The sequence below is a fragment of the Rhipicephalus sanguineus genome, chromosome 7 (assembly GCF_013339695.2).
Source record: "Rhipicephalus sanguineus isolate Rsan-2018 chromosome 7, BIME_Rsan_1.4, whole genome shotgun sequence".
Classification (NCBI taxonomy): Eukaryota; Metazoa; Arthropoda; class Arachnida; order Ixodida; family Ixodidae; genus Rhipicephalus; species Rhipicephalus sanguineus.
The window spans coordinates 89,109,743-89,125,351 of record NC_051182.1 but is presented as its reverse complement, the minus strand read 5'-3'; the positions used below and the strand labels follow the sequence as shown (position 1 = coordinate 89,125,351).

Sequence of the window (15,609 nt, the reverse complement as noted above, 5' to 3'; positions counted from 1 at the left end):
TGTCTCCTTGATTTTATTGTCATATCATTCGATATTAAGCTCAGCGGGACCGTTTTTTGTGATTGCCAGTGCCGCATACTCTTTATCAGTCGAGAATCGATGCACTCGCTAGGCCTAAATCTATTGCTCGCTTCGCTGGCTTGGCGTCAGCCATCTTGATTTTGACGGTTTCTCCATTGAAAAGGGAGGAACGGTTTCTCCATTTGAAGACGAACATTGGGGACATCGCCGTTTCTCCCTTAAAGGAGAGAGGGTCACTCCATTTTTTTTTTAGAGTGTACTACATGGAAGCATCCCACATGTAAGCGTCCGGAGAAAAAAACGTCATCCACCATTTTTTTTTCACAAGAACTACGACGTTGAACGTAGCGTCGCAGGGGACGCGCACGAGGCAAGCAGCTGCAAAGCGCGTCTGAACCGGCCCAAACCGGCGCGAACTGGCTCCGCGACTAGAAAAAAGCGCAGCAACGCCACCAGTGGCGTCTACTGGCGTTTGCTTCAACCGGCCTATTGTCCCTGCCTCCTGGACGCGTCACTAGGAGATTATTCTAGTACACTATAGTGGTAGATATAAAAGGCGCGTTCGTAAAGCCTCCAGAGTCTGTGACGGTGGCGTAGCAATAAAGAAAAAAAAAAAGTGACGGTGGCGTAGTGGATAGCGTGCCCGGCATCTATTGTTGCGGACCGAGCGGTTGTGGGTTCGATGCCCGTTGACGATACCTTTTTTCTTTGCCTTCTGATTGCGTATATTTTTTCGACGTCATTTCCGTGACGGAATACGTCACTGAAGTCTTGGTGGACCCCGGCATAAAATACTTTCCTGTTAAAAAAAAAAAGAAATGCTGGCCCACTGGCGGTAACCAACTCTCACTTCCGGGCAAGGCTGGCGATTTCAGGCTGATAATGGGTGGCTGTCTATTTTCCCTTTCTTAACCCTTCCGCCACCTTGCGGGATTCCGCAAAAATGATTTGCAATATGTGTCCAGTTGCTTCGAGTTGTCGATAAATTCGCCCTCGCGCTGCCAATTGCTAGCCTCCTGGTTAGCTCAATTGGTAGAGCGACCGCCCCGAAAAGGCGTTGGTCCCGGGTTCGATCCCCGGACCAGGACGAATTTTTCGGCAACTAAGAGACTTTCTTTCTGAGAAATCCGTTTGGATTTCCTTGTGGCTTCGTGCTACAAATGGGTGGCTGTCTATTTTCCCTTTCTTAACCCTTCCGCCACCTTGCGGGATTCCGCAAAACTGATTTGCAATAAACACACCCCACTGGCAGTCATTCTGAATCAGTGATAACTGTATTTCTTGCTGTGGACAACGCGATGTCAGACCACAGTATTGATGGAAACTTCAAGCGTGCTTGAAGTGGTCTCAAGGCAAGATGATACGCGGCGGCTGTCCATTATTTCTTATTCATGAACGAGTAATAAGGATGATGATGATGATGGTGATGAACGAACTTTATTTAATTAGAAAACAGACCCCCCTCCCCCTTTCAGAAGGGGGGACCCAACCTAGACGTTGGCCATGATCCCGTGGGCCCTGGCAGCGTCTTCGGCCTGCCGCACTAAGCGTGCATGTAATTGTGAGTCGGAGCTGAGGAGCGGGGCCTTCCACCCACGCCTGTCTGGGAATTCGTCCCTCATGGGAGCCTCCGGGCACCCCCAGAGCATGTGGCTCATGTCTGCCCTATTATTGCAAAATTTACACTTGCCCGAATAAAGTTCCGGCGCGCAGCGGTTCATCGTTACCGGACTAGGGAACGTATGCGTCTGAAGTAGGCGCCACGCCACCGCCTGTCCTTTGTTGAATGACGCGTGTGCCGGAGGATAAATTTTCCTGCTGAGCCGATAATGCTGCGTGATTTCTCTGTAAGTGGTCATCCTTTCAAATCGCTCATCTTCCTCCCAGCTCGAACTCGGCATTCCAGAGGCTCGGTCTGTGAGTCCTCGAGCTGTCTGGTGTGCAGCCTCATTGCCGGGCAAGGAGGAGTGAGCTGGCGCCCAGATAATAATAAAATATTTAGTTGTGCTGAAAAAATATTCCGCGCAAATACCACTTCAGCCAATCATGCCTCAAAACAATGCAGAAATTGACGCACGACTCAGCAAATCACCATTCGCTCGGAACTCTAATTTCGCGCTATACTGAGAGGAACGCGGGACATAATTTATTCATGCAAGCCAGAAAGCCGACTACTTTATCCGTTTTGACTGTTATTAAAGAAGTCTGCAGCTCACTAACCAATATAGCACTGTTAATCTTGAAGGTATCGATTTTTTCCTACATCTCTCTCATATAAAATGTTTCGTTTGGAAAAACTATTCGCTCGTGCTTCTCAGATTTTCACCAAGTAATGATGATGATGTGCTGTTTCGGACGCAAAAAAAAGTAAACACTGAGGCGTGCGACATAGATATTCTTAATACAGCAAGCCTAGCTGTACATCAGAAGAACAAGGCGCGTGTACCTAAGCCTTCAGTTTTATCGCTAAACCAATCACCGCTCGCTTGAATAATAAAGTCCAGCGGCTGGTAATATTGACGAGCGACCAAACTAAGTAGCCCTTGTGAAAACTCGGAGCAGCTTTAAAATGAACAGGATGGTTTTCTTATCAGTGACTCATGCTAGTTTCCTGCTCCGGCACGAGAGCTAAAAGCCAGTAATAACATAGCATTACACGCGTATGGTCTTTAGTAAAACAAGCGGCGACGGCCATTCAACAAGATCATAAGCTCTGGCAGCCGTTCTTTAAACTAATTATCTCATTCTGAGGCCGCCTAAGGCCAGCAGCGTTGAATAAATAAAGAAGCGTTGACGATGTGCCGTTTTCATTTTGTGTGAGGCTCCTTTTATGTCCTGCAAATCTACTTATCTGCTTCCGCTGCCGGGCTGCTCTGTTGAAATCAACCTTTCTTTTCTCATGTGTAAAGTTTGCTTAAGGGACTCGTCTGACCACCAGCTTAGATCAGCGGGAAGTTCGTTTTCGTTAAAGCCCAGCTCTGTGTACAAAATGAGCGGAGCGTAAGGCGAAACTTAATTTTCGTAGCTGACAGTGTCTCGCTAAGTACTTGTTTTGCTCGGCTTGCTTGTACGTTGGGTTTCACCTGTCATATTCTGGTAGTCTCTTCCGGACCGCCCCGGTAACTTCTTTCGCATAAGCTATCAAGTTCCACTTTAAAGCAAATCTTGACATGTGTCTCGCTTATCATCCGATGAAACACAAGATTAAAAGCCTTAAACTTTGAAATTACGCGCAGCGTACCGTATCAAAAAGGGCGGAAAAAGGTTGCTGTGTTCATGGGGTTTTGGCTTTTTCTCTCTCCTATTTTTGTGTAAAATAGTCAAGAAATAATTAACACGGTAAATATTTCGCAGAGATAATTAATACGGTAAATACGTCAGTAAACATATGTCGTTGTTTCTATTTTTTTTGGACAATCTACCAAAACGACTGGAAAGCACATTTAACTTACGGCCTATACTATAGAAGCAATAATATTGGCATAGAGCAGGAATATTTTTAACAGCAGGATATACTGCAGTTTAGCAAAAATGCTTCCTTCTGCTTTAATATGGCTTCATGATTAGCAACTCACAGCGTTTACTTTGCTACATAAAAACCGACCAGGCGAAAAACGTAACTATGCCCAGGCATCATCGACAACTTCTCGTGCTTGCGGCAAAAAAAATTTTGTGTATGTGTCATTATGTGGAGTATGCAGGCTGCGACAGAATTTTGGAACAAAATCGCGTTTAACGCGGCTGTCCTGTGGCGTTACATTTTTCAGACTGTTCTTTTTTTTGCATGCAACTCCTGTTTACTTTAGAACAAAAACTTAGTCTACAATTGTTGTTAAAGATAGTCTGGAACATCAGATTTGTCAGAAAATGCGCCCAAACATAAGAGCCAGAAATTTTACCTCAATATCGAGGTAAAGGAATTAAGAATTACGGCGGTTGTCAAGAAAAAAGTAGGTGCTCGGATATCCCAAATTACTGCGCCCCTAAGTTGATCGCACGCCTGAATTTCTTGCATTTTTCGGCACGATGTAAGCAATGTCAACCGCCAGGCGAAAAGCGGTAGCTAAAGAATTTCACATCTTTGGACAGTCAGAACCTTTTTTTTTCTGAGGAAGCTTGTTTACAGTTTTACAGTTCTGCGGGAAACATTCAATGTACTCGTACTGCCTTCCGATTTCTGATGAACATCATTTAATCATAAATAGAACCATAAACTCGGGCTGTGTGCAAAGGGAGCTTTAGTTTTCGTTTTTTGACGCACACAGTGCGACTTCACTTTCAAAAGAACACAAAAGAGGAAATATATTTCAGTCGGTTTAGTGAACTGCCTCTTTTTTTCAAACCCAGAAACACTGTAACCACAGCGAGAATGAGTTTCGTAAGCAAAAAGCAAATGTGTGAAAAGAAAGTTTAGGTAGCTATGCCACTTGAAGATAACCTCGAGATTACCGAGCTGCCGTAGATTATGAAGGAGTTTCCTTAGGGCTATATATGTCTGTGGTAGTGAAGACGAAATTCATTGCGGTCTGAAGGTGTTAAGGTCTTCGCAAGTGACGGGAGCTCTTATTGAACCCACACAGCAAAAGCACAAATGTATACACTGAAATTTTGGATGTTTCAGCCATTTTCCGGTAAAGTTTTTATAAGACTATGACAAACAACAAATTGTACATTTATCGTGTCTATGAGGCTGACAGAAAAGACGGGGTGCCTGAGAGAGCCTCACACTCCTTTCTAAACACCGGGAGTTACATTGTTACAGGGGTTACATAACAAGTGAACGCCACTTTTCCTCTTCTCGTTCCTTCGCTGCAGCCGCAACTATAAAAGGAACCGAAATAGACGGCCAGTGGTCTTTTCTTCATGGCTTAGTCCACTGAGATGTCGCGTCTCTGCATGAAGTAAACGATACATAAATTCAGGAGTGATCCCGGCTTCTGAACAAGATCTTTCCCGGGGCCAAAGCAACGGACGACGTCATATTGCGGGACCACTTCAGCTCTCTGGAAATGTCAGAAGGAAATGACTAATCTTCAAGTAGAAGAAGGAACTGCAGATGTATCTGGCTGCGACGTGGCACCGCCAGCCTAAGACAGCAGAGGTTATTGGCGCGATCCTGCTCAGCGCCACCGTCAAAGAGAGACAGGACATTTACAATAACTTCATCTTCGAGGAATATGAGACCAAGGATGATTATGACAACCTGCTCAAGAACTTTGACAGTTTTTTCCAGCAGAAAACAAAACGAGGTTTTGCGAAATACACGTATTTCATATGCGTGTGCATGGTGACGCCGAGCCGTATGAATCATTTGCACGAGACCAGAGAAACCGACGCAAGCTATGGTATGCGAATTTGGTGGCGTTGAAGGATCTGTGAAAAACGACCAGAGATAATAATAATTGCTGGGGTTTAACGTTCCAAAACCACGATATGTTTATAAGGAACGGCGTAGTGAATGGCACCGGAAATTTGGACCACCTGCGGTTTTATTTTCTTATTTATGTCGGTTTTAACGTGCACCTCAATCTAAGTACGCGGACCTCAAGCATTTTCGCTTTTATCGAAGATACAGCCGAAGCTGCCGGGATTCAATCCCGCGACCTTCGTGTCAGCATGCAGTCGAGTAACATAACCGCTAGACTACCGCGGTGGGTGACCGGGGAACTTTCAGCACTAACACCATGACGCTCAGAGAAAAGGTGCTGCGAGATATCAGCCACACATTGCAGAGAGCAGAAGAAACGTGAAAGGTAGTCGAGGCTGCTACCCAGCGAAACGGCAGCTGATCCACATGAAATGTGCAGGTGTACTGTGCCGTAAGAAAGCTGGCAAAGCAGTTAGATATGTGCTGAAAAAGCAGCCGCGCGCTGAATTTGCTGCAATTGCGACGATGTCCAGTTTACGGGACAAACTGTCACGTGAGGAACACAATGAAACACTTCTCGTCATGCGGCAGAAGTCTTCAAGTAAACCAGATGCAAGAACACCAGGAATCATCTTCAAAAGTGCGCTTAGTGAACAGAGAGACAAAGGAAAAAATACAGGACATAAGGCAACGGGCGTAAAGTTGCGCTCGTTGCGCTCGTTGCCTTATGTTCTATATTTTTTCGTTTGTGTCTGTGTTCACTAAACGCTATTTTGAAGATGAATCAACACCATCTAGTTCACCTTATAGCTCTCCTCAACACCAGGAAGTCGATGAAGGGTTTCAAGCTTTGGACGTCAGCATATGTGGTATTCAAAAGCAAGCAGGCCTAGATTGGACGATGCGAGTCATGATTGACGGCTATGAAGCCAGTTTCAGTTATTACGGGCTCCCAGGCGAACCATCCATTGAGCATCTTTCAACGCCTCCGCAGTACAACGCTACTGACTGCACAAGAGCACAACAGCTGGGACTGCTTGACTGCCTACAATGGCACAGTTATCATGCACTTGGGTATCGCCACAGCATCGCTGGTCATGAACGGCGTGAAGCACGAGAACAATTTTTTTTTTGCTGTGAAACACGCCGACAAGCAATCATTCGCTTTGACAAGTGTCTGCAATTTGGCCTCATCCCTGCAGCTATCATCGCCGTCAACCAAGATGGGCATCAATCGCCAGAGAAAACGGGCGTGCATCTTCTCCGTGGAACCCCTTGCATGAAACGACAATACGAGAAGGTGCTAGGTACTGGTGCCGTTCTAGTGGTACAACTAGCCCACGCGGTAACCCTCTATCTTAAGGAACCACTGCGTTAAGAACTCGACCAAACTGAGGAAATGGCCATCAACATAAGGATACAAGAATACAACGAGAGGCTAAGTCCGTTGGTTATAACAGGTAAATAGAATGAGAGTCTCCGGGTTTGCATGTACCCAAGAGAATCGAACAAAACCGTACAAAACAGTATGCCAGACCACTATACAATGTCCTGACGTGAGTAGATTCAGCGTGGATTGTGACGGTTAGATTGTTTCCTGCCTCGACGCGAACTGTGGCTTGCACGAGATGCTATTAGAAGAAACCACATTGCGGATATGCACGTTTGCGGCACCGTTCGGTCGCTACCAATTGGGTCTACCTTTTGGGTTTTCTTCTGCTAGTGAAGTCTACGTAGCTCCACACTTTCTTAATTGATGCTCTGCCTGAAGAGGATGATGAATTATTGCTTGGTTCCTTCCAATGCGTTGAAAGCTTTAAAACTTCATCTTGTTAGGGACTTCACAAGGTGTGACGCCTGCGGCCATATTATGCTTCTACCACGCAATATCTACAGAGCTGCTTCATGACTTCTCGCCTGACATGAGGCGTCTTTAGGATATTTTAGTGAAGCACTTTCAAACACTGGCGTGGCTCTTTGGGAGGACAGTAGGCTGCCGCGAGGAGGGCCCTGGCTTTAAAAAAGTAGGAAACAACACATTGTTTTACCTAAATATGAGCGATAGCTGCGAAGGACATTGGCTGTGGCGGCGGCGGACAACATCGCCCCCACAATCGGCTGCTGTAGTGAGACCACTACATATTACGCCTTAAAAAACAACTACTGGAACGTCGAGAAAATAAACGCGCCTTAATACTTCTTTAGGCGGCAAAATAATGCTGCTTCGCATAGGGCAGCGCTACTGTTTGCACACGGAGCCCACGTTTTGCCTCGTATTTCGTGTATGACACCCTATTTTACTTTCGTTATACACGTATACACGATTTGGTTATTATTTTCGTGGTCTTCTCTAAAGCTTGAGCCACTATTTATATATTTGAAATTAGTCGTTGTGTAGTTAGCCCTACTCGATGCTGGCCAAGCGAAACACACGAGGGATTGGAGAAGCGCGATGCTTCGAACCACACCACCAGATTACGTCGCGGCCTGTAAACGTGTTTCACTCTGTTGATAACTTGAACGACGCAATGTTTAGCGGGCATACCACTAACGTTCGCTGCCTGCATCAACTCCCGCCGGACAGTCGCCACCGAAGAATCGAGCAAATGGGTTTCAACGCTGGAGGTGCTTTAAGGCGTCCGAGCGTCACCGATCGCTTTCCTTTGTTAGCTGAGAGAGTCATCTCACCATTATTCCCAAAGGAAGGTACAGACACACCAACCCACAGAGCTATTCGTGATGCAATTTGTCGTATTGCTGTGTAAATTATTGTTGCAGAATCTTTTTTGTACATTCTATATGCTTATGCTTACTACGGAATGCGTACGCTCGGCAAGCAATACTTTTGGTAGAAGCATTTCAGGCTGAGTCTTGACCGCTGTAATAAATACGAAGCATTTCTTAGCGAAACCCTGGCACTTACAGCGCATCTATCTATCTATCTATCTATCTATCTATCTATCTATCTATCTATCTATCTATCTATCTATCTATCTATCTATCTATCTATCTATCTATCTATCTATCTATCTATCTATCTATCTATCTATCTATCTATCTATCTATCTATCTATCTATCTATCTATCTATCTATCTATCTATCTATCTATCTATCTATCTATCTATCTTGCCGAATACGTTTACGCGCTCACGTGATCGCGTCCACAGCCAGGCGTAGACCAAAATTAACATAAGAGGGAAATACGGTTTGACGAATACAACCGTCTGGTAATGGCATGAGTAACGTAGAAATACTGTCGCGTACTCATCAAACCCTGTCCTCCAGACACTTGTGGCACAAAGCCGTATACCGCCCCACCACGCTGGTCTAGTGGTTATGGCTCTGGACTGCTGACCCGAAGGTCACGGGATCAAATCCCTGCCATGGCGGCTGCATTTTCGATGGAGGCAAAAATGTTTGAGGCCGGTGTACTTATATTTAGGTGCACGTTAAAGAACCCCAGGTGGTCGAAATTTCCGAAGCCCTCCACTAAGGCGTCTCTCACAACCATATCGTGGTTTTGGGACGTTAAGCCCCAGATATTATTATTATTATTATACCCGTATACCACGGGCATGGTATGCGGGTATGTGGCATGGTATGTGGGAATGCGCCTCGGGTTATTGACAGTTTATATCTACCCAGGAACGGCGAGAACAGACATTGGTAAATTAAATGCAAGAGCGTCAATAAAAACCAACAGCGGCAGCGTGGACCTGACGAATGCAAAGAATAAGAATCAGAATCCCAGCAGGAATCGCACCGGAGAATTATGCGTGTCAGTCAAGTATTCAACCACAGAGCCACGCCAGGTCTTGAATGTGCTTTGGAAAAAGACCCTATGCAGGCATAATGTCGGTGGAACGTCAGTTGTGATTGCAGTACCGCCTATCTAATTCTGTACCAAAACGGTAAACGTTACATATTGTAGGGGTTTCGGACCCCAGAACCCCTCAGGAAGGAGACCAAGACAACAGCGGACACATCTTTACAAGTCCGAGCCTCGGCCGCAACTGCCCGCTGCCAGCGGCTGCTGAGCGCGAGCTGCGAGCGCACCCGCGGTCATCGTTCTCTTCTACCTACGATCGGCGCGCTCGCGGCCGGCGCTCCCATAATGTGTACTCCTATGATACAGGCCTCATTTCGGGTTAACGACAATTGTGGTCCCAGTATTGGCTTGGCTTATGTAACAGTCGAACAAACATTTCTTTAGTGCACCTATGATTCAGCAAGCTATATTGAAGCGCTGCTCGACCCTGGAGACTACCAACGGCAAAGGGAAGTTGTTGAGGCTTACTTTATTATATAACGACTGACCATTGCGTAAGCGTGCTTTCCTTGACATATATGGCAAGAGAACTGCACCTTTCAGATGGCCTTGTCTAAATGAATTACTGTGGGAATGCGCTAACGAATGATATTCAAAACATCGCACGGTAAAGTGCACTTCGCTTAGATAATACTGACGTCTTTGCTCTAACGTGAGTGCTGACGTAACGACAGATCATATTACCCTTTAAACGCCAGTTCCTGGTAAGCACACCATGGGCGCATAACTATTGCACCTACAAGGAACACGTGGATCCACTTCCTAACACTTGGCTCAAAGCCACAAAAAAAGCACTGTAGGAAATACTGGCGGAATGCTTCGCATGAAACCCATTCCAACGAGGCGTGGGATTTGCCGAATTTTTAGGCTTGTTAAGTGTTTCTTGTTCTACAGCACATTACTACACGACTTTGACGCCCGCACATAAAAATATAGCTACGTGAGAAATTTATATACTTTCAGGGTAGCATTTCGAGACGTGTTTTGCTATGATAAAAAAATCCAAATATTTTTAAAGGCTTGTGTTAAGGGGGTCCTCCCTCATGTGTCAACGAAATGCTAATCTAAATAATAGAGAGTGCTGCTAGAAATGTGTCGGAAAATCCTTGAAAATAAAGGAAATGGGATAATTCTTCGCTGCCTTCATAAATAATTCTGTAACGGCAGAAATTTGAACGAGACTACAGACAGCAGTTACGTGAGTAACAAAGAAGTAATAATAAACATTTCTGCAATTAACAGACACATGCGGTCAGTAACATGCTTTGTATCTAACAATGATGTGAAGGTATGCTACAGTAGCAAAAACGCTTTACCGAACCGGTGAGAAGTAAAAGCGCGAAGTCAATCTAGAAGGGCTGCAATGTCAGCGGTAGCTTAACACTTACATGTAACGTGGAGGCACGAGCGACTGCACATATTACGGCCACCTAGATCCCCTATCCTGTCTTCTCTCTTTTCCTTACTGGTCTCAGTTGCGCAACAATGATTTTATTAAGCTATGCGCCAACTCGCCCAATGTCACACTCTGCAAAACCTAGATGCAGCCCCGTGGAAAACTTTCAGTCAGGATGTATTAACAGTACCGTCAGGCTGCATGTTCAAGTATGCCCTGAAATTAGTTGTTCGACCATCCTAGCATGGCATCGCCGTCATTAGTATTATTATATGTTGTCGCACGCTAACCTTTTTGACTTGTTATTATCAGTGCTCGTTTGCCTCGGCTTGTTAAGCGCATTGTTAATTGCATTACGTTTCTTCGCGCCGTCGTTGTCTCTCTACAACTACCGGCTACGGCGCAGTATGTAAAGCGCTAAGTGTATTGCTCGCTGCGCTGCCCAACACTTTTTCATTTGTTCATACTTTTTACTGCGTAATGCAGACAGCGGCAACTGCATGATATTATACAAGACCGGAAAATGCTGACCGTTGGTCGAGCATGACGGAAGCTGCGGAAATTATCTCCCAGTCGAGCAGTTTCTGCTGATACGCAAGAGAGTGCACCACGTGGTGGCAGCGTGAAAGGAAGCATAGCGGAAGTGACGTTAGCGTGCACAAAACACCAACTAGAGCGAACACAGAAATGCTAGGCGAAACCGGTATTGTCCCCTATCGCATCCTTCATAGGCTTCTGTTTGCCCTTTTGTTTCTGCAGTTTTTTTACTGTGAGCGCTGATGCACAAGTCCGTAAAAGGCCACATGTCTGACGCAATTAAAAAAAAAAGTATCCGAAAACGCAAAGAGAGGCGACCTTGCTTTTCTCGGTAACGCACATTTGAAATTCCGTACGCTGATTATGTAATAAAGCCCAGCGTTCTCGCTGAGCAACTGAAAAATGAATTACGGCATACACAAGCAGTTTTAAACTGTGCTTATAAGCGAAGTGGCACCCACAATCTCTAGTAATGAGCTTCATGGGGGTCGTTTTTTTTACAAAGAAGCCGTATATAGCTAGGCTGTGTCTCTGTGCGTGCGAAAATTCCTAGTGCCGATATGTGGCACAGAAATAGGGTTAACACCACTACTCACCACTGGTACACTAAAAATGAAGAAGTCGTGCGGGGGCGAAAACATATGTAGACCAAGTAACCTCACTTGCTTATGGCATAAGTATGGAATAGAAAACTATTCGGAGCAATGGGAGGTACCCCTCGCTAGCACAGACCTGGAGTAGCAGATGGCGCTTCTGGACCTCGTCCGGCTGGCGGCACAAGCTAGTGGAGCTTTCAACATGGGGCCCCACCCATCTAGCTCATAAACCCCTTCCGTTTCCCTGAATAGAAGTTATTTTCGTTTTCTTCAATAGAAAGTGGGCAAAGCGCACTAGTCATCGCTGGTCCACAAAAATGAAAAGGGAACACACGGACGCCAAACAGCAATAAAGATTGTGCATGACACGTTAGGGTGATCTAGTGGTTATTGTTCTCGACTGTTGACCCGAAGGTCGCGGGATCAAGTCTCGGCCACGGAGGCCGCAATATAAACGGAGGCGAAAGTGCTTGAGGCCCGTGTACTTAGATTGAGCTGCACGTTAAACAACCCCAGGTAGTAAATTATTCCGGAGCCCTCCACTACGGCGTCCCTCACGATCATATAGTGGCTTGTGTCGTTAGACCCCAACAACTATTAGGATATTGCATGAAACGCCAAGCCATGCGGCAGACAGACAGGATGGCACTCTTCAGCACGCATATACAGAATTTAGCTTCAGGGTGGTGATGGCCTAATGTCCGCCGCCGCCGCCACCGCCGTTGTTTGTTAAACCTGTCGCGCCAAATAAAAGAAAAACAACTAAGAAAAAATATCCAGAGTGGAAAGGGGCTCGAACCCGGGCCCTCGGCGTGGGAGCCCAGTATTCTACCACAGAGCCATGCCGGTTTTAAAGAGGACAGTCTTTCTTGGAGAACTTAAACGCAGAAAATTTGGTCTGCCTGTCTGTCGGTCTGTCTTCCTTTCTGTTTGTCTGTCTGTCACCCGATTCAGACACCCGGCCAAAGTTTAACCATTTGCTGAACGCCCAGACATCTTGAACGGGTAGCGCCGCTCATACTTGTGAACATTGCCGATCAAAAAGCAAATGTTACGCATATCTGAGACGCAACATCATTACGCAAGTATGAAGTGGTGTGTTCCTTCACTAGAAAATACATAGATACGTAATTCAAAAGAACCTAATGTTTCTTAGGCTGCGCGGAAATTGCTAGTGTTTTTTTTTTTTTTGGGGGGGGGGGGGGGGGCTGCGCTTCACATGCGAAGCTATGAGCAGATGCGGCGATTCAACATAGAGGAGGAGGACTCGTGTAGTACGGCCGGGCACAAAACTATGGTCTTTCGACGACATTTGCAGCGAAGCACGCAAATGCGCGGCCATTCTTTTTTGTTCTCTTTATTACCAGTTTATTAGCGCCGCATGTACGTCATAATAGACCCCATTTACAGTAATACACAATACTACAACAATGTCGAGATGTCCAACAATAAATAAGGAAGACGACAGAAAAGGGAGGCTTTCTTTAAAATTCCCTTGAGATATGCCAGAGGTTCAACCCTAGCCAGCCAGAGCCTTGTTGCTTGGACTAATCTATGTATAGAACAATGCTCTTGCGAAAAAGCACACGTACAGGTCGCCTGTCAGGGTTGCAGTAAAATCGGGCCATTCTTGCCCGCCATAAAGAGTGGAGGCCGATAAGCATAATAAGGTAAGCATTAATTAAGCATAATTAATGCAAAAACCTGATTCCAAGTGGATGCAGAAGGAAACTTTTTCTTCAGCGTTCTCTGTACACCTTCCTAACAGTGCAAAAAATACGTGATCTATTGTCTCCAGTTTTCTGCAGATGAAACAATGAGAACCGCACGCCATGTAAAAACCCCGTTCTTCCAAGAAGGTCCGGTACTGATAAAGCACCCGAACGCAATTCAAAAAAGGAAGCTTTCGCCCATGAATGAATCTGCATTTTCTTCACTTGTTTGAATACATCTTTTCTTTCACCTCCACTGTTTATTGACCTATACAAAGGCACTGGAAATATCGTATCACATATGTGTTTATATTTTTTTTCGAGTGAATAAAAAAAAAGATATTAATTTGAGGACTTCACAGGCAGAAAATGTACACTGGCCCCAACTTCCTTGAAAAAGCTTCGCGTGGCTCCATGCATGTTTGCAGTGCTAACAACAAAAGTTAGGTAGCAAGCGTCAAAGGCGTAAATGGCACACTGTCCGCAGAAGAGGATTTCGCACGTACCGAAAGAAGGGGAAGTGATTAACTAGCTGTCGGACTAATGCATGCATCAAGCTAAGTCCCCCTGCTTTAACTTGTCTGAACAGATTCGTTCTACTTCATCTTTCCCAAGTTGACCCCCGCACAAAATGCAGTGAATACTCTATGAAACGTTTGCACATTCACTCATGTACAACTAAGCACTTGCATGACATACAATAACTTGCTCATAAATAACATATTACATACAGTGGCTCTCGCAATCATTGAACAGACAAGTGGCGTTCCACTGTGTTGTTTTTTTCTCGCATTTGTTGTACCTGTTCCGTCCAGTGTTCATCGGTGCTTTTAAAGTGCTGAAGAGGTACACCTACGTACTTTGCTTGACTTCTAAACAACCGAATGTTGGCAAAAGCATCTGGGACTGATGAGCATTCACCATGCCATATCCCGTGACACATCCCCCAGTTAACTCGACTTCCGGTAATTTGGCCAAATTTCTTAACAACGTCAATTGTCTGTTGTACACTTTCTTTTGATGTACAACATGCTGCCACGTCATCAGCATACGCCAAAACCTTCACTTCGGCTTCCAGTAGCCTAAAACCGCGAATGCTTTCATTGTGTACAATCGCCAAGCATAAACTCTCAATGTAAAGGGCAAGCAAGAGAGGGCTAGCTGGGCAGCCCTGGCGAACAGAACGTTCCAGCTTTATAGGAGCTCCCGGCATCTTGTTAATGATTAATCTAGTGGTACATCTCTGGTACGCCAGGACTACTCCCTCTGTAATTACCGATCCAACATTAACATGTTGGATGGACATGTTAGGACATCATGAAGTACACAATGGATAGGACATCACGAAGTGCACAACGAAATGCGTTTTCTCTGCAACGCAGTCTCAAGCACCGGCATGACTCTATAGCGATATTACAGAGCCATGCCAGTGCTTGAAACTGCGTTGCTAAAAGACCCTCTACAGGCCGGGAAATAACCACATTGACATATATAACACAGCGTCGTAGAAGAGTAAAATAACAACCTGGCGTCACACAAAATAAATTCTGTATCCAGGCGTCACATAATGCGAATTGCGCAACCATTGGGTCATTGAGTGTTTCCAACTCATTCCGAAGGGCTCGGCCATAATTCTTCATCGTCATAAGACACAGCATTAACAAATTGCACATAATACCTCACAGGTGTTTAGCGGGTACTACGCTTCTCCACAGAATGACGAAAATTCCACAGCATATCCACGGGGTGAATGATGACGAGTGGGGCGAAGCTCTCGTACGGCAGGATCTTGGCGGCGGCGTCGCGCAGCTTCACGCCCAGTACATCATCAACGACGTGAGATCGGGGCGGTTTATACTAAAGGGTCGATGAGAGTCATGGCGACTTGCAGCTCACTTTAATTTTACATGTACGCTGTGAATTTTTATTGTTTATTCACGCACAGGAGAAATCTCACCAGGCACTACCTTGGAGGTAAACAATGGCTGCTAATGGGGAATGAGAGACAGAAGAAGTCGGCTTTTAGCTAAGATTTACACTTCTACTTGTACTAACGTTTCCTTCTGGAACATGCCAATGGCTGCAAATGGGGAACGAGAGACAGAAGAAGTCGGCTTTTAGTTAACGCGCACGCTGCGAATTTTTTATT

The 15,609-nt window shown here is 45.5% G+C and overlaps 1 non-coding gene across 1 annotated transcript; it reads left to right on the top strand.

The window, feature by feature from the left end:
* The first annotated feature begins 1,035 nt into the window (after positions 1-1,035).
* Positions 1,036-1,109, top strand: Trnaf-gaa (transfer RNA phenylalanine (anticodon GAA)). The gene has a single exon. It is a non-coding gene; the product is annotated as a tRNA-Phe (tRNA).
* Positions 1,110-15,609: the final 14,500 nt, after the last annotated feature.